The sequence below is a fragment of the Bubalus bubalis genome, chromosome X (genome assembly GCF_019923935.1).
Source record: "Bubalus bubalis isolate 160015118507 breed Murrah chromosome X, NDDB_SH_1, whole genome shotgun sequence".
Taxonomy (NCBI): domain Eukaryota; kingdom Metazoa; phylum Chordata; class Mammalia; order Artiodactyla; family Bovidae; genus Bubalus; species Bubalus bubalis.
In genome coordinates, this window is record NC_059181.1 from 10,886,463 (window position 1) to 10,903,772 (window position 17,310).

The 17,310-nt window shown below is 42.7% G+C and overlaps 1 non-coding gene across 1 annotated transcript; it reads left to right on the top strand.

Annotated features, from left to right (window-relative positions):
• The first annotated feature begins 17,000 nt into the window (after positions 1-17,000).
• LOC112582375 lies at positions 17,001-17,108 on the top strand. Its single transcript, XR_003106914.1, has one exon. It is a non-coding gene; the product is annotated as a U6 spliceosomal RNA (small nuclear RNA).
• The last annotated feature ends 202 nt before the right edge of the window (positions 17,109-17,310 follow it).

The following is a 17,310-nucleotide window of genomic DNA, read 5'->3' on the forward strand; positions in this document are numbered from 1 at the left end:
CCAGGAATTGAACCTTGGTAGCCTGGGCTTCCCTGGTGGCTCAGATGGTAAAGAATCTGCCTGCAATGTGGGAGACCTGGATTTGATCCCTGGGTCCTGATGATTACCTGGAGTAGGAAATGGCAACCCACTCTAGTATTCTTGCCTGGAGAATCCCCATGGACAGAGGAGCCTGGTGGAGTACAGTCCATGGGGTTGCAAACAGTTGGATACAACAGAGCGACTTAGCATAGCACAACATAGCCTGGATGAGAACCAGGAATCTTAGCCACCAGAACAGCAAGAGCTAGAGACGAGAAGCTAATTTTCCCTGGATCTTTACCTTCAGTGAAAAATGCATTTATCACAGAGGCAGAAACTGTAAATGCAGGTATCAAGTTTGTTATTAAAGACACAGTATAACAAAAAGTGGGAAAGCACATAGAGAAATGGTCTGTAGTTAAGCAGGAGCAAGGCAGAGATGCACACCTGGAGAGAAAGGGTCTGGGTGTCCCCGCCTTGTGAGAAGGAGCACAGTAAAGAGGCAGCTAAGTCATTTATATAAGGCAGTTTTTCCAGGTCTTTGTCTTCCTTCAGGTCAATTATCTGGTTTCTTTTTCCACACCTGACTTATCCTGGGACCTTCCCCTGGATGCACACACATCCCTCAGTCAAGATGGAAGTGAAGGCTTCCGGAAGGAACAAGACTCATTATGGCCTGGAGTTATCCCTTAACTTTTGACCCACAAGGAGCCTTTCTGTGCGTGTGTAGTGTCTCCCTTGTCCCAAGAGAAGGGGGAGTGGAGATCCCTTAATCCTTTACTCAAACAGGATTTTGCCCCTCTTTGTCCTTGCCGTGACTATTGCCTTGACTATCACCATGACTATTACCTTAAGGTGTTAACAAGAAACAAATACTGACTATTTACCCTGTTTCTGTTTTTCTTCCATTTTAGAGGTCAAGCAGGAGGCTGACTGTAAATGCCTTAACTGGAGCCCATCTATCTCTTGTCTCAGGAAATGCTAACAGTTGTAAGTATCCAGCCCGAAGCCCACTTCTTTGTGCCCCAAGAAATGCAAATAGGAGGCCAGATGTAAATATCTAACCTAGAGCCTATCTATCTCCTCCATCAGTTGGGGTTAGCAGGAATTTGTTCTTTGTTCTTTTTTTCTTGCTGTATAGTTTTCCATTTGTATGAATACACCGTACTTTGTTTATCCATTATATTGTTAATGGACATTTGGGTTGTTTCCAGTTTTTGGCTGTTATGAATAGAGCTGTTTTAAATATCCTGTATAAGCCTTTCTACAGATGGCTAACAAACACATGAAAAGGTGCTCAACATCACTCATTATCAGAGAAATGCAAATCAAAACCATAATGAGGTACCATCTCACGCCCATCAGAATGGCTGCTATCAGAAAGTCTACAAACAATAAATGCTGGAGATGGTGCGGAGAGAAAGGAACCCTCTTACACTGTTGGTGGGAATGCAAACTAGTACAGCCACTATGGAGAACAGTGTAGAGATTCCTTAAAAAACTGGAAATAGAACTGCCATACGACCCGGCAATCCCACTGCTGGGCATACACCCCAAGGAAACCAGAATTGAAATAGTTGCACGTACCCCAATGTTCATCGCAGCACTGTTTACAATAGCCAGGACATGGAAGCAACCTAGATGTCCATCAGCAGATGAATGGATAAGAAAGCTGTGGTACATATACACAATGGAGTATTACTCAGCCATTAAAAAGAATACATTTGAATCAGTTCTAATGAGGTGGATGAAACTGGAGCCTATTATACAGAGTGAAGTAAGCCAGAAAGAAAAACACCAATACAGTATATTAACACAATTTAGAAAGATGGTAATGCTGACCCTATATGTGAGACAGCAAAAGAGACACAGATGTAAAGAACAGACTTTTAGACTCTGTGGGAGAAGGTAAGGGTGGGATGATTTGAGAGAATAGCATTGAAACATGTATATTATCATATGTGAAATAGAGCGTCAGCCCAGGTTTGATGGATGAGACAGGGTGCTCAGGGCTGGTGCACTGGGATGACCCCGAGGGATGGGATGGGGAGGGAAGTGGGGTGGGGAGTTCAGGATGGGGAACACATGTACACCCATGGCTGATTCATGTGAATGTATGGCAAAACCCACTACAATATAGTAAAGTAATTAGCCTCCAATTAACATAAATTAATTTTAAAAATAAATAAAATTTACTAATTTATAAAAAATAAAAAAATAAATATTCTTGTATAAGCCTTTTGGTAGCCCTATGCACCATTTTTCTTGGCTTTATATCTAGCAATGGGATTGTTGAGTCATGGGATGACATATGTTTAACTTTTGTAGATAATGCCAAATAGACTGAATATTATGTGAATAAATTTCTTATTTAGTGTAATGAATGATAAATGGTACATCTATCCATCCATCATGTGCTCAGTCGTGTCTGACTCTTTGTGACCTTACAGACTGTAGCCCACCAGTCTCTTCTGTCCATGGGATCTCCAAGGCAAGAATACTGAAGTGGGGTGTCATTTTGTCCTCCAGGGGATCTTCCTGACCCAGGAATCGAATCCATGTCTCCTGTGTCTCCTGCATTGCAGGTGGATTCTTTACCACTTGAGCCATCAGAGAAACCCCCAAATGGTACATCAGGGACATTTAAATAAGAGACCCCCCTGCTTACTTGTTTTTCTCCCCGACTTGACTTAAATCTCCATGAGAACATGAATCATGTTTATTGCCTTCATGTAGTATAGTGTCCACTGTAGTAGGGGCATAGTACCTATTTTTTGGGAAAAAAAAAAAAAAAGAATAAGATGTTACAGTTTAACACTGAGCAACATCCCCTTAAGAATGGTTTTTAGGTATTTTGGTGAATCAGTGGAAGAGGAAAAGATTAATTTTTTTTGGAAACTCCCCAAAGAATTCTTTATAATCACTCATGTGTAGCCATGTGGATAGAGATTTCATAAACTTTCTACTAGATTTTCAGTCAAAATGATAAAATTCTTACACTGTAGGACTCTTTAATCTGGGGGTTGTGGATGGGTTTTTTGAGGGCCTGAAATTGAATAGAAAAATCTGTGTGCTATTAGATATATCACTCAGAAGTCTTGGCTACAAGTGAAGCCCAAATAGGACTGACAAATAACAAAGGGGATTTGATGGCAGGGTCTTGGTTTGGCTCATGAAGTTCAAGAAAGACATGCATAACCATGCTGCAGAAGGGCATAACCAGGGAAGCTCAGAGTCTGGGGCCACAATCCATGCCAGCGCAGAGATGCTTCATGTCCTCTGGCTTGAAGGCATCTGACTGGCAGAACCCAAAGCACATCTGAAATTCTAACTTTAGGTGAATCTAGAAAATGTAGTTTTTAGCTTTCCAGTTTCTACAGACCATTCTAATTCTACAGAATCCTAAAAGAATGTTGTACTATTTCGTAGGATTTTTTTTTTCTTTAAGACCCCAGGCATAGTGTCAAAATCTTTCTCAACCCAGCATTGTGTTCCCAATGGCACTAACTTAGATCTACAGTTATCATCCATGTACCATATCATGTTGCTCCCAGACCTCTAATGCAAAGCTAATACTTTTATTAAGAAAAAAATATGTAAAACTTTGGAATAGGCAAAACAATGGCTGCGTTCCCTTTTAATATATTAAAACACTGTTTATAGCATGATTTCCTATAATGGATAACATAACTGTGTCCCAGAAAGGCAAACCACAAACTTGCAACAAACCCTGCTTAAACTCAAATTGTTTTAACATCAGCCCATTCAGATCCGTGTGTTCCAAGGTTCAGCCACCTGTGTGGTTTACAAATTCTGACACATGTTCATTCCCTGCCTAAATCAGCCTTAGAACCATCTGAGCCCAGCCCCAAAGCTCTACACTGTCTATGTTTGTAGCTTCTCTAACTTCCTTCTTTTAAGTCACTACTGAGACTTTGTGAACTTGGGGCGCTTGCTTACTCAGCAAGTTTAATAAACCTGCTTTATCTGACCTAGGTGTGGCTCTAGTGGTCTTTGTGGGAGCTTTGACAAATTCTATACACGTCATATTGCTGTACAGTGTCAGTGACAAAAATAATAAATTTAGTGACAAGTTTGATGTCCTTTATTTAAGGGAAAACGATCCATGGATTGGGGGAGTACAGCACCTCATAAGCAGTGGAGCACACTTCCCAAGGGATTTAGGCAAGAGCAAATTTTAGATAGCAGTAGAGGCAGCAGTGCAGAAACAGGGCATTGTTGGCTAGGCACTCAGGGATTTCCTAGTAAGGTTACCACATTCTGTTTTCTAAGGTAAGATGAACTAGCTAAATCTGAGCTGGAGGATTGTGGTTAGTGTATATTAGGTTTCCTAGGCAGTGAAGTGCTTTTTTCAAGTGCAGGCTGACTTAGGTTGAGATTTGTGATGTGAGTTGGGCCATTGGAGCAGCCTCCACTGAGGGAGGAAAGGAACAGGCCAAGCTGACTCCATCTTGAAAAAGAAGGAAATTCCATCTTGCACTTTCAGTGAACTTTGAACTATGTGCCTGGTAGCCATGGGGATAACATACCTATGGCCAAACTGGCCTCCCAGACTGATAAACACCAGATTCCATACCAAGATTTCCTGTCACCAAAAAGAATGTAATAATCCCCTATGTAGTCAATCACCTTTGTAATCTTTATGGCACCCATGGTGTAGGCTACAGTGTATAACCAGCTGACCTTCTGATTATGAATCATGGCTATAACCTGATTGTATCTCCCTTTAACACTTTCCAGGCTAGGTTTAAGGAATCTGGGGATGTGGGCTTGAGCAGTACACTTAAGGTATATAAGGTTTTCACAAAAGTTGTTCGGGGTCCTTGGCTAAGAGGAGACTCTGCCTTGGGCCTGCCGGTGTAATAAACCGTACTCCACTATCTGCATTGTCCTTCTGAGTGAGTTTGTTTCCCGAAACGCATGGCTACAACACCATTACGTGGGTCCCAATTCAAATTTCCTTTATCAATAGAAAGCGAAGAATGGGAGAAAAAGACAAAACAAGAACATTCCTCAAATACAGCTTGAAGGTTCCAATTAGCATAGACTTTGTGAAAATTAAGCAGAAACCTCAGTTAAATGGAGTCAGGAGGCCAGAAGAGGGAACTCTCATGCACGTATCAGTCAATATCAATACAGATCCCAACAGGAAGAGACATATTTAGCATTTCCAGCAAGAAATGACAGTCCCACCAAGTGCAGGGGGAAGAAAGATTTTCTTCTTGCCTGGCAACATCTCAGCCAAAGATAGACTGTAACAGCTCAGCCAATGAAAATCCACTATACTTCAAACTCTCAGTTTCCTTTATTGGACTTTTATTATTATTTTTTAAATAATAGCTCCTCCAAATTTCCCCTTCTCCTTATAAAAGAGTTTTTTCTCCTTTGCTTTACCAGACTTGCCTGTGGTTTACCATATTTATATGTCCCAGACTGCAGTTCTTTCCCGTTCCCAAATAAACCTATCTTGCTAGTAAATAACTGGCTGTTTTATTGTTTTAGGTTAACAACTTCTTGCATTTAGTAATAAATCAACAGGAGTAGCCACCATCCTTAATTTGAGAATAGTCATCTGCTTACATTGGCAGTAGATCCAAATCATGGTTGATTGGTAGAAACTGATATAGAAGGAAAACACTGAGCAAGTATTGAAGGAAGTTTCTCTCCAAACAAACTACCCTGTACCTGCCAGAAAGCATGGGATGATTCTTCTGGTCCTATTTCTCTGCAATGTTTGGCAGTGTTGATCATGTCCTCCTTAAAACTCCTCTGTAGACTTCCATGACTCTATGCTTTCCTGATCATCTTTCATCCTTTCTGATAATTCTTTCTTAGTTCTAGAGGAGCAGGAAGATCAAGCAAGATAAGGACTAAGAAGTGGCCACTGAGTAGTAGTTATGATGTCATCCAAAATTTTAAGAAAAGCAGTGGAGTGGAGGAAACAGGACAGATAGCCAAGAGCAAAGGAAACAGAGAGACTCTGGGCCTCCGTTTCAAAAAGTGTGGAGGTTTACTGCCTTTGCTTGCTTGCTTGCTTTTTCCTCTTCCTTGTCTACTTTATTAATGCAGTTCTCCAAGCAGTGGGTATACATTTGCCATGCACAGGTGCTATTCCCAGAGCTGCTGAAATGCGGTGATGTCAAGAACCCTCCCAGTCGGCCAGGAGGAGGCATCTAAGATGAGATGCCAAGCACAGGGGGAATCACAGAAACTGTTGAATGCCCCAGGCATCCCCAGGTTACCTGGAGAGATTTGTTTATAAAATTTGAGAGACTTGAACATATATATGTAGGAAGATAAAAGCTAGAGATATGTACTTTCAAGCTGGTACTTTATAAAATTGAACCTCATCACATTAAGCCAGAGGAATCTATTGTCTAGAAGATCCTAAAGGTTATGACAGCAGGAATGCAAAGACAAACTCTAGCTTTTAATCACCAAAATAGGCTCTGAAACCCAATTCAGAGGTTGTGGTTCAGAATGAAACCCTTATTCCTATACAGTTTACTACCTATATTAACATGCCTTTACTATTTGGATGTCTTTATCAGGATGACTTAACTCTCCCAGGAACTCTTGCCTAGAAAGATAAAAATGTACATACCTTTATTGTTCTGTTCAGTCAGACTAACCAACATGTCGATAGATAGCATCAAATAGCTGTTTTCTAAGACTTGATGGAAACACTTCATTGTGTCCTTATAGCTTAAACTACGGAGAAGGCAATGGCACCCCACTCCAGTACTCTTGCCTGGAAAATCCCATGGACTGAGGAGCCTGGTGGGCTGCAGTCCATGGGGTCTCGAAGAGTCGGACACGACTGAGCGACTTCACTTTCACTTTTCACTTTCATGCATTGGAGAAGGCAATGGCAACCCACTCCAGTGTTCTGGCCTGGAGAATCCCGGGGACAGGGAAGCCTGGTGGGCTGCCGGCTCTGGGGTCGCACAGAGTTGAACACGACTGAAGCGACTTAGCAGCAGCAGCCTAAACTACACTTATCATATCACACCAAGTTCTGATCCTTAATCCTCATCAAGCCCCCGGAACAAAAGACCAACCTTAAACCAGAACTGTCAAAACATCTCATAAATATTCCCCAATTTCTCTACGCCCTGTTGACTTAAAAAAATAAAAGAGAGTTGTGAGTTAAGTTTTATTTGAGGCAGCACAGGAGACAGCACCTCAAATTGTTGTTCGGTTGCTCTGTTGTGTCCCGACTCTTTGCAACCCAGTAGATTACAGCACATCAGGCTTTCCTGACCTTCACTGTCTCCTGGAGTTTGCTCAAACCCATGTCCACTCGACTAAAAATATAGTCACAACCTGAATATAGAGTTATTTTATTTGGTGGGAATGTTTAGGATTCTCAGCCCGGGAGACAGCATCTCAGTAGCTCTGAGAAAACTGCTTTAAGGAGGCAGGAGAGGAAGTTAGGCTATATACAAGTTAGCAACAAAGGGAGCAAGCAGTCTGAACATCAAAGATCAGGTATCAAGTTAAGGAATTTAGCATTCTGTGTATGGGAAGATCAAGCCTCTAGGCTCACTGAGTTCATTCCTTTCATAGGCACCTCAGCTATTGGGGCCAATCCTGTCTCTGTTCACCTTGCTTCTTGCATTCCCCCAGCTCCTCAGCAAGCACAGTGGGGAATGGCAGCAGCCGCTGGATCGCTGTTTTGGGAGCCCTCATTCACATTGGGAGGCCAGAAATTGCTGATGGCTGTGACATTTCTTGTTTGTTAATATGGCAGGAGATATTTTCATTTTACACAATGATGCCATCCAACCATCTCATCCTCTGTTGTCCCCTTCTCCTCATGCCCTCAATCTTTCCTGTCATGGTCTGTGTGCAGGTTGGAAAAGAATTTCCAGACATGAGGCAGCATGAGAGGAGAATAGTTTATTACAGTGGGAGACGCTATTAGAACAGTGGGCTGGCTCAAGAGACAACCGATGTTGAATGGGAATCCTTGGTCCATTTTTATATCCAGGGTACATGGAGCAGGATAGTGGTCTTGTGGGTCATTTGCTGATTGGATGAGGCACGTATACTGGGTGGGGGAAGAGAAAGGCAAATACCTTCTCCCTATGGGGTAAGAGGGGAGACAGGTTATACTGCTCGGGAGGACCTGAAATTCGTTAATAGCTACAACATGGAGGGGGAGTGGGAAGGACAATAAGGGTCTGTTTTTTTCCATTCCTGCATTCCAAGGCCCTCCTTGGTTTTTTTTTTCCCCCCTGTTCTTTCATCCTTGGGACACCACATTCCTCCCTCTATTTTTAGGGCTGTTGGGAACATCCCCTGGAGAAGGGAAAGGATACCCACTCCAGTATTCTGGCCTGGAGAATTCCATGGACTGTATAGTCCATGGGGTTGCAAAGAGTTGGACATGACTGAGCGACTTTCACTTTTCTTTGGCCTCTTTTGATACCCTGCTCATGTCTGACTATCTACCTATTTCCCTTCTCAGGTATTTGGGAACCCAGTCTCAAGAGAAAAGGGGCAATAACCAGTATGGCTTCTTCAGGCTGTACGGGGGCATCGTTGGGCTCTGGGAAACCTTTGTTCCTTTGTCTGCTCTCTGTCAGGGTGCATTTACAGAGGGGGAAGAGTCCATGGAATGATAAGGCAGCTTGTTTCAGCATTCTCTGGATGTTGGCCAGAGGATATTCTTGTCATACTACCACTTGGAGATTTGTTGTATTCTAGAAAAAGCAAACTTAACAAGAAACTTAAAGGTACATGGCCCAAAGATTAATAGTAGAAAAGCTGCTGAGGGGCTAGCCAGGAGAATCAGGACCAAACATTGGTTCATGATGTTAGTGTTTCTCTAAGGATGAGAAGATGCAAGAATTTGGACTCATAAAAATCTTTACCTGAAAACATCTGACTAAATGCCTGTTCTTCTGGGTTTTTCCCAGAGCACAGAGTGCCTTATTTCTGATCTCCACCCTTGAACTCCTTTCAGGGGATGTTGAAGATCAGCAGATTGCAATGGTCATTATTTAGTCTTTGTAGAGGCAGCTGACAAATGCCAATTTCCAGTCAGCAGGGCCCCTTCATAGCCACATATTTGACCATACTTTGGGGGCATTTCATGGCCATTGTGACCTGTGGTGCTGGGAAGGCTTATTCCCAGGTCTAGCGAAGATTCCATTGATAGGCCACTCAGTGTGCTGTTACTAGACCAGGCCTTGCGAATAGCAAAAGTCTCTGGACCATACCTGTCTTACTAGCCTCTTGCTCCAGGAAAATATTCCCTCTTGTTGCTTCTTCCCATACCTAGAGTTACATTATTACAATCATTGATCCCATATGGAATTGCATATCAGCATTTTATCACAGGCTCAGTTACACATTTGGTAACATAAGAAATAATCTTCTGAAACAAGCGACATAGAAAATAATATAGCTAGCAACTATTAGTAAGATCATAATTTAAATCAAGAATTTAAGTCAATAACTATCATTAGGTATAGCCCTCTATACCCCAGATCATCTGACTTAGTTAACCAATTATCAGTTCAGTTGTTCAGTCGAGTCTGATACTTTGCAACCCCATGGACTGCAGCAGGCCAGGCCTCCCTGTCCATCACCAACTCCTGGAGTCTATGCAAACACATGTCTATTGAGTCGGTGATGCCATCCAATCATCTCATCCTCTGTCATCCCCATCTCCTCCCGCCTTCGATCTGTCCCAGCAATAGGGTCTTTTCAAATGAGTCAGTTCTTTTTCAGGTGGTCAAAGTATTGGAGCCTCAGCTTCAGCATCAGTCCTTCCAATGACTATTCAGGACTGATTTCCTCTAGGATGGACTGGTTGGATCTCCTTGCTGTCCAAGGGATTCTCAAGAGTCTTCTCCAACAACAGTTCAAAAGCATCAATTCTTCGGCGCTCAGCTTCATTATACTCCAACTCTCACATCCATACATGACTATTGGAAAAACTGTAGCTTTGACTAGACGGACCTTTGTTGGCAAAATAATATCTCTGCTTTTTAATATGCTGTCTAGGTTGGTCATAGATTTTCTTCCAAGGAGCAAGTGTCTTTTAATTTCATGACTGAAGTCACTGTCCTCAGTGATTTTGGAGCCCAAGAAAGTAAAGTCTGTCACTGTTTCCCCATCTATTTGCCATGAATTGATGGGGCCAAATGCCATGATCTTCGTTTTCTGAATTTTGAGTTTTAAGCCAACTTTTAAAGCTAGTTTTAGAAAAGGCAGAGGAACCAGAGATCAAATTGCCAACATCCATTGGATCATGGAAAAAGCAAGAGAGTTCCAGAAAAACATCTATTTCTGCTTTATTGACTATGCCAAAGCCTTTGACTGTGTGGATCACAATAAACTGTGGAAAATTCTGAAAGAGATGGGAATACCAGACCATCTGACCTGCTTCTTGAGAAACCTGTATGCAGGTCAGGAAGCAACAATTAGAACTGGACGTGGAACAACAGACTGGACCCAAATAGGAAAAGGAGTACGTCAAGGCTGTATAGTGTTACCCTGCTTATTTAACTTATATGCAGAGTACATCATGAGAAATGCTGGGCTGGATGAAGCACAAGCTGGAATCAAGATTGCCAGGAGAAATATCAATAACCTCAGATATGCAGATGACACCACCCTCAAGCAGAAAGTGAATAAGAACTAAAGAGCCTCTTGATGAAAGTGAAAGAGGAGAGTGAAAAATTTGGCTTAAAGTGCAACATTCAGAAAACAAAGATCATGGCATCCAGTCTATAAAAATTATAGTCTATAGTCCTCTGGGAGATATAGTGAATGAGAATTAGGTGTTTAGGTTTGTAGTTTGGGATGTGCTCCTGCAAAGAAGCCAGACTTCCTCAGCTAGAATCACTTGGGTTGTATTAGATGAAACCACTGACACCATTATCAAGAGACTTCCACTTGTGGGTCTGCAATTGCTGATTACTCAGAGGTGGTATCTGGCAACTTTTGAGGCAATCATGTGAAAAAATTTTAAGAATATAGAGTTTGCTGTAGGGAAACAAATGTTAAATGTTTCTAAGTAGTTAAAAATCCTAGATATAAGCAGCTCAGATTATGACAACAGTTGGCTTGTAGTATATGCACTAAAATTCTTATTGATGAATGTTAAATAAACATAAAAAAGGAAAGGTTTCAGAGAAAGTTTAAAACCTGGGGCTTCCGTGGTGGCTCAGTGGTAAAGATTTCACCTGCCGATGCAGGAGACAGGTTTGATCCCTGATCCGAGAAGACCCCACATGCTGCGGACCAACTAAGCCCCTGAGCCACAACTACTGAGCCCATGCCCTAGAGCCCATGCTCTGCAACAAGAGGAGCACCACAATGAGGAGTCTGCGCACTGCAACCAGAGAGTAGCCCCGCTCATCGCACTTCAAGAAAGCCTGCGCAGGGCACTCTCCGACATAAATCACAGCAAGGTCTTCTATGATCCACCTCCCAGAGTAACGGAAGTAAAAACAAGGTGAACAGATGGGAACTGGCTGAACTTGAAAGCTTTTTGCACAACGAAGGAAACTAAGCAAGTGAGAGAACAGCCCTCAGAATGGGAGGAAACAATAGCAAACAAAACAACTGACAGTCTCCAAAATATACAAGCAGTTCATGCAGCTCAACACCAGAAAAATGAACAACCCAATCAAACAGTGGGCAGAAGACCTAAACAGACATTTCTCCAAGGGAAGACCTACAGATGGCTAATAACCACATGAAGAGATGCTCAACATTGCTCATTATTAGAGAAATGCAACTCAAAACCACCATGAGGTTATCATCTCACACCAGTCAGAATGGCCATCATCAAAAAGTCTACTAACAACGAATGCTGGATAGGGTGTGAAGAAGGGGGAACCCTCTTGCACTGTTGGAGGGAATGCAAACTGATACAACCACTATGGAGAACAGTATGGAGATTCCTTAGAAAACTAGGAATAAAACTACCATACAACCCAGGACCAGATGCCATGATCTTCGTTTTCTGAATGTTGAGCTTTAAGCCAACTTTTTCACTCTCCTCTTCACTTTTATCAAGAGGCTTTTTAGTTCCTCTTCACTTTCTGCCATAAGGGTGGCGTCATTTGCATATCTGAGGTTATTGATATTTCTCCCAGCAATCTTGATTCCAGCTTGTGCTTCTGGTCCCATCACTTCATGGGAAATAGATGGGGAAACAGTGGAAATAGTGTCAGACTTTATTTTTGGGGGCTCCAAAATCACTGCAGATGGTGATTGCAGCCATGAAATTAAAAGACGCTTACTCCTTGGAAGGAAAGTTATGACCAACCTAGATAGCATATTAAAAAGCAGAGACATTACTTTGCCAACAAAGGTCCGTCTAGTCAAGGCTATGGTTTTCCCAGTAGTCATGTATGGATGTGAGAGTTGGATGGTGAAGAAAGCTGAGCACCGAAGAATTGATGCTTTTGAACTGTGGTGTTGGAGAAGACTCTTGAGAGTCCCTTGGACTGCAAGGAGATCCAACCAGTCCATCCTAAAGATCAGTCCTGGGTGTTCATTGGAAGGACTGATGCTGAAGCTGAAACTCCAATACTTTGGCCACCTCATGCAAAGAGTTGACTCATTGGAAAAGACCCTAATGCTGGGAAGGATTGGGGGCAGGAGGAGAAGGGGACAACAGAGGATGAGATGGTTGGAGGGCATCACCGACTCGATGGACATGGGTTTGGGTAGACTCTGGGAGTTGGTGATGGACAGGGAGGCCTGGTGTGCTGCAATTCATGGGGTTGTAAAGAGTCGGACACGACTGAGCGACTGAACTGAACTGAACAACCCAGGAATCCCACTACTGGGCATATACCCTGAGGAAAACAGAATTGAAAAAGACACATGTGCCCCAATGTTCACTGCAGCACTGTTTACAATAGCTAGGACATGGAAGCAACCTAGATGTCCATGGGCAGAGGAATGGATAAGGAAGCTGTGGTACATATACACAATGGAATATTATTAATTTATATAAAGGAGCATTTGAGTCAGTTCTAATGAGATGGATGAACTCAGAGCCTATTATACAGAGTGAAGTAGGAAAGAAAGACAAATGCTATATATTAACGTATATATATGGATTTCATGGGAAATAGGGAAACAGTGGAAACAGTGTCAGACTTTATTTTTGGGGGCTCCAAAATCACTGCAGATGGTGATTGCAGCCATTAAATTAAAAGACACTTACTCCTTGGAAGAAAAGTTATGACCAACCTAGATAGCATATTCAAAAGGAGAGACATTACTTTGCCAACAAAGGTCCGTCTAGTCAAGGCTATGGTTTTTCTAGTGGTCATGTATGGATGTGAGAGTTGGACTGTGAAGAAAGCTGAGCACCGAAGAATTGATGCTTTTGAACTGTGGTGTTGGAGAAGACTCTTGAGAGTCCCTTGGACTGCAAGGAGATCCAACCAGTCCATCCTAAAGATCAGTCCTGGGTGTTCATTGGAAGGACTGATGCTGAAGCTGAAACTCCAATACTTTGGCCACCTCATGCAAAGAGTTGACTCATTGGAAAAGACCCTAATGCTGGGAAGGATTGGGGGCAGGAGGAGAAGGGGACAACAGAGGATGAGATGGTTGGAGGGCATCACCGACTCGATGGACATGGGTTTGGGTAGACTCTGGGAGTTGGTGATGGACAGGGAGGCCTGGTGTGCTGCAATTCATGGGGTTGTAAAGAGTCGGACACGACTGAGCGACTGAACTGAACTGAACAACCCAGGAATCCCACTACTGGGCATATACCCTGAGGAAAACAGAATTGAAAAAGACACATGTGCCCCAATGTTCACTGCAGCACTGTTTACAATAGCTAGGACATGGAAGCAACCTAGATGTCCATGGGCAGAGGAATGGATAAGGAAGCTGTGGTACATATACACAATGGAATATTATTAATTTATATAAAGGAGCATTTGAGTCAGTTCTAATGAGATGGATGAACTCAGAGCCTATTATACAGAGTGAAGTAGGAAAGAAAGACAAATGCTATATATTAACGTATATATATGGATTTCATGGGAAATAGGGAAACAGTGGAAACAGTGTCAGACTTTATTTTTGGGGGCTCCAAAATCACTGCAGATGGTGATTGCAGCCATTAAATTAAAAGACACTTACTCCTTGGAAGAAAAGTTATGACCAACCTAGATAGCATATTCAAAAGGAGAGACATTACTTTGCCAACAAAGGTCCGTCTAGTCAAGGCTATGGTTTTTCTAGTGGTCATGTATGGATGTGAGAGTTGGACTGTGAAGAAAGCTGAGCACTGAAGAATTGATGCTTTTGAACTGTGGTGTTGGAGAAGACTCTTGAGAGTTCCTTGGACTGCAAGGAGATCCAACCAGTCCATCCTAAAGATCAGTCCTGGGTGTTCATTGGAAGGACTGATGCTAAAGCTGAAACTCCAATACTTTGGCCACCTCATGTGAAGAGTTGACTCATTGGAAAAGACTCTGATGCTGGGAGGGGATTGGGGGCAGGAGGAGAAGGGGACGACAGAGGATGAGATGGCTGGATGGCATCACCGACTTGATGGACATGAGTTTGAGTGAACTCCGGGAGTTGGTGATGGACAGGGAGGCCTGGTGTGCTGCGGTTCATGGGGTTGCAGAGTCAGACATGACTGAGCGACTGAACTGAACTGAACTGATGGACTCTAGAAAGATGGTACCTATGATCCGATGTGCAGGGCAGCAAAGGAGCATGCACGCTAAGTAGCTTCAGTCATATCCATCTCTGTGTGACCCTAGGGACTGTAGCTTACCAGGCTCCTCTGTCCATGGGATTCTCCAGGCAAGAATACTGGAGTGGATTGCCATCCCCTCCTCCAGGGGAGCTTCCTGACCCAGAGATCATACCTGTATCTCCTATGTCTCCTGCCTTGGCAGGCAGATTCTTTACCACTAGCGCCACCTGGATCCTATGTACTGGGCAGCAAACGAGACACAGAAGTAAAGAACAGACTTTTGGACTCAGTGGGAGAAGGATAGGGTGGAATGATTTGAAAGAACAGCATTGAGACAGATACATTACCATATGTAAAATAGATAGCCAGTGGGAGTTTGATGTATGAAGAAGGGCATCCAAAGCAGGTGCTCTGGGACAACCTAGGGGGATGGGGGGGAGGGAGGGGTGTTCAGGATTGGGGGGACACATGTATACTTATGGGCCATTCATGTTGATGTATGGCAGAAACCACCACAATATTGTAGAGTAATTATCCTCCAATTAAAACAAATTTTTAAAAACCTGTGCAGCAACAAAGATCCAGTGCAGTCATAAATAAATAAATAATATCTTAAAAAATTAAAAACCTAAAATGAAAATAGAAATGTTACAGTTGTTGCTATTAGTTTTACATGACAGTCTTAATGCTTAATTGTACATTAACCTGTTAAATGGATAAAATAAGATTCTATGCAGAGCATATAAGTACACTAACCGATTGCACCACTGGAACTCCTATACACAGCATAAAAATACAGTTAGGTTACAGTTTTATGGATCCATCCGTGGGTGAAATGTTCTGCTTTTGTAAATTACACAGGTAACTGAAGTGTTATTCTTTTTTTCTTTTCTTTTTTTGGCTGCACTGTGGGGCTTTCAGGATCTCACTTCCCTGACCAGTGATTGAACTTGGGGCCACAGCAGTGAAAGCCCAGAATCGTAACCACTAGGTCATCAGGGAATTCCCTGAAATATTATTCTTTTAAAGGGCAAAATAATTTCAACCTGTTTGATGGGGAAATTTTCAGTATTTATTATGTGCTTGGGGGTCAGCCGACAAGTTATACTGTGCATCAAAATACATGAGCTTCACGAAAAGGAGCTTCATAAGAGGAAACAGAATTAAGGGGTTAGATATGCAGGGTCTCAGGCCCCCCCCCCCAACCCCAGACCTGCTGGCTCAGCGTTTTGCATGGTACCAAGACCCCCGGGGATTAGAATGGACCTCACGAGCTGAGAGAAGAAACTGGCAACCCACTCCAGTGTTCTTGCCTGGGAAATTCCATGGACAGAGGAGCCTGGTGGGCTATAGTCCGTGGGGTGGCAGAGTAGGACATGACTGAGCGAGCACACAGGAATTGACGGCACTACACCAATGCACTGATGCGCTCAGGGCTATAGAACTTTCTGGTGCTTTTTACTCTTCCTGTAGCATCCTCAGCTGACACTGACTTTCTAGTTGCAAGTGCCTCCAGTTGTCACCGTTGCCCACTCCCATTGCCACAGGCCCAAATTAAGAGGATCCAAGTTCCCAGGGGGACAATGAATAATCCTGCTGAATCAGATATTTCTCACAGCACATTTCAGAGTGTGCACTCTACCAAGCACAGAGGCAAGGCTTTCTGAGAACCATGTTTCATGTTCATGAGCTTTCTCTGAGGTTCTCGGGTGGCATCTAAGGGCTGATGTGCCCACCCTGAAGGCTGGATGATGTGTTTATGCAAATAAACCTAAATAACAAAAATCATTTAAAAGGTAAATAGAGCATCAAACCATACTGTCTTTAAAGCCTATTTTAGGTGCATGGAGTCAATATCACACAAGAATTAACAATATCCATGTATTTTGTGATTACAGCAGTTGATGGCAAGTAAGTCAAGTCCTCAGGGATGAGGGAGCCTGGTGGACTGCCGTCTGTGGGGTCGCACAGAGTTGGACACGACTGAAGTGACTTAGCAGCAGCAGCAAGTCAAGTCCTCAGCTGACCTTGCCAGTCTCAGGAGGTTGTGTGCTGCTACCACGCGCTCATCACAGTGGCAGAATCTCCTATACGCAGAAGTGCTAACTTACACAAAGTGACAAGTCTCAATGTGTCATATCTGAAAATTTAAAAAGCTTATCTTTTAGGAGATAAAGCAGGTATTTGTCCTCATTGTGCTTTCAGATGCCCCATTATAACCAAGATGGTTTTGCACAATCAAAATAATGTTACAGTGCTAGAAGCTTCAATAGCACGTATACTAAAACTCGAATGATACAGAGATTAGCATGGCCCCTGCGCAAGGATGACACACAAATTCAGAGAAGCGTTTCATATTTTTTAAAATTTTGGGCATTAAAAAAATAATATTATGAATAGGATTCACAAAATATTTTTAAAGTTTACTGAAAGAAAATTTAAGATTACATCCAACTTGCAATTTTTTACTTGCCTTCTTGACTGCTTTAGGTATTAAAAAATAGAACTCTGCATGTGCTTCTATAGTTATTTGCTAGGTTGCTCTTTCTGGTAGATTTTCCTAC